Source organism: Montipora capricornis, chromosome 4 (assembly GCF_036669925.1).
Source record: "Montipora capricornis isolate CH-2021 chromosome 4, ASM3666992v2, whole genome shotgun sequence".
NCBI classification, from domain to species: Eukaryota; Metazoa; Cnidaria; class Anthozoa; order Scleractinia; family Acroporidae; genus Montipora; species Montipora capricornis.
This window is the reverse complement of record NC_090886.1, coordinates 28,521,891-28,524,390: the sequence shown is the minus strand read 5'-3', so window position 1 is coordinate 28,524,390 and position 2,500 is coordinate 28,521,891. Positions and strand designations below refer to the sequence as shown.

Here is a 2,500-nt window from a genome sequence, read left to right as displayed (position 1 = left end):
ACTACATGTAAATTTTTGAGTTTCACATCCCACCAACACAGTTTTTCATATGTTTTGTAAATAACCAACCGGTTGCCTCCCGGAAGCTCAGGTTTCTAACCATATTTTCTTGAATTTGTTTGAACTACATTGTACATGTAGCTTGAAGAGCTCAGCACATTGTACACTTCTGCTATGAAACATAGGAAAACACTGCAGAACTTGCAGTATTATTAAGGCCCGTGCAAACGCTCGCAACAACATGCAACGTTGTTGGGCCCAACAATGTTGTCTCTTGTTGCGCGATGTTAGCCGATGTGTGCAAATGCTCGCAACAAGTCACAACATGTTGGGTCTTTAGATGAGCACACAAAGGACTCTGGGACGTTTTCCATCTCCGACGCCACGTTGATTTCTTGTTCGCATGTGTTTGTGTGGATACGTGGCATGTAAAGCACGTGCGCCGGCGCAACATTGTTGGATGTGCTGTGCAAACGAACGCAACATTGTTGGACCACGCTTCGATGACCACGAAACAATAGAAATGTTGGCACTTGTTGGCTCTGAAGTTTGACCAGTTTCAACCTTCATTCAACAACTTCCAACAAGTCACAACAACACGCAACAACACACAACATGGTGTGCAAATGCTCGCAACATGTTGGGCCCAACAATGTTGCGAGCGTTTGCACGGACCTTTTAAGTGAGACTTCCGCAAAGGAAGACTTCAAAATGAGAAAGTATCAGGCAAGTGGTTCAAACATATATATGGCTGAGCTCCCATTTCAAATTCAAAAATGTCTTTAAAGTCATCGTATTTATCATAATCATCATGGTATAATGTAGTCGTCTTCATCCTCAGAATCCTCGGAGTCGTCATAAAAATCGTCTTCATCATCTTCATCATCATCATCATCATCATAATGAAAGGAATCGGCAACTCTGCAGCGACGTTTCAGTGGAACAGGATCACCAGGAAAAACATATGATCGCCAAACAAATTGCAACCGCGTGATACCAGCCTCTCCTTGAGACCTAATCACAGCACCAGCAACTCCACCAAGATATCCATAAGATCCAGGCGCAAGCTCTGAACTAAACGAACCACCATTTCCTCCATATGGGCCATAGCATTTTTGCTTCCCATCTTCGTCTTTCTTGTTTGTGTAGAATGCGAGACGATCAATCATCCACCCAGATTGAACATCAACTTTGACGATCTTCTCATTCTTTTCCAGATGAAATTCATGATGCACATGGTCTTCCCGAGTATTTTCAGCACAAATGCCTTCACTGTCATGACCAAATGTCATCGCACTGTTATCTTTGTAGTAAACTTTGAGGCCACCAAGCACAGATCTCCCATCCCACTGTCGAATCCACAGTTCCATTCCAGTCACATAATGATCGTTCTCCAAATCTTCAAACATTTCCTTGTTTGTACAGAGTGCAATTTCAGGTTGCACCCGGCCGCCATTGGCAAAGCAACGTCCCCATGAAAAGACATATTTTGCAAACTTCCTTGGCTCTGCCCACTTTTCATCAGGCATATCATTCGCTGGAGGGAGCACTTTCAGTTGTTTGGCTTTTTCCAGCAGTTCATCAAATTTGCTTTCTATAAGCTCATGAGCACTAACCTCTTGGAGGTATTCTGTTGATAAAGTTGGGAGTCTGACAAGATGAAGTAACTGAGTAAGATGAGTTTTTCTCTTTTCTGTGTCCTGTTCAATGTACTGTAACACTGCCTGCAACACAATCTTTTCTCTCTCTTCTACGCAGGGGATCAAATCTTCAACCACAACACAAATTTCTTCTTCAGAAAGTAGATCAGTTAGAAGCTTTATTGGAAGACGGAGAAATTCATCTTCCTTGCACACTTGGGTGAAATGCCTCAGAGCACACTTCTTGGCTTCGTTACTCAGTCCTTCCAAGGCGAATACATCCGCTAACTGCCAAATGCTCAGACAGGTTTTGACATCTACTCCCTGCTTCAAGAAATCCCCACAAGATTTCTTCACAAATTCGATTCCCAAATAGTTTGCAGCTTCCAGTAAAGTTTGAACATTGTCTCTGCTGATGTTAATATTCCCCGAATAGGCGAATTCTATCAAATCGCTGACGGCGCTTTCGTCTAGACCAAGAATCTCTATCTCTTCCTTTTTTCCTTCTTTCCAGTTATTTCCAAGAAGAGCTTCGAAATACGGACTAAACGAGGCCAGCACAACACGATGGGCTTTTAGCGTTCGTTCTTGGCCAATTTTTAAACTGATATCGGTGTATCTACCATCTTTGTACAAACCAAAGAGCCCTTTCAGAATACTAGAGCCATGGTTCTTGTCAGTGAAACACAAGGCTTCCACATTCTCTGAGAAAGATCTCTTCAAAAGTAGCGAACATTTACATGTACCTCCTAACGCCACCATGTTGACTTTCCTTGAGAAAGACTTCTTCCAAAGTCGCGAAAATTTGCGTGTATCTCCTTCCGTCGCCATGTTGACTTTCCCGGAGCAACTCACGTGGA

The 2,500-nt window shown here is 43.0% G+C and overlaps 1 pseudogene; it reads right to left on the bottom strand.

Moving 5' to 3' along the window:
• The window catches only part of LOC138045881 (uncharacterized), a 4,203-nt pseudogene that overhangs the window by 1,696 nt on the left and 7 nt on the right, over window positions 1-2,500 (bottom strand).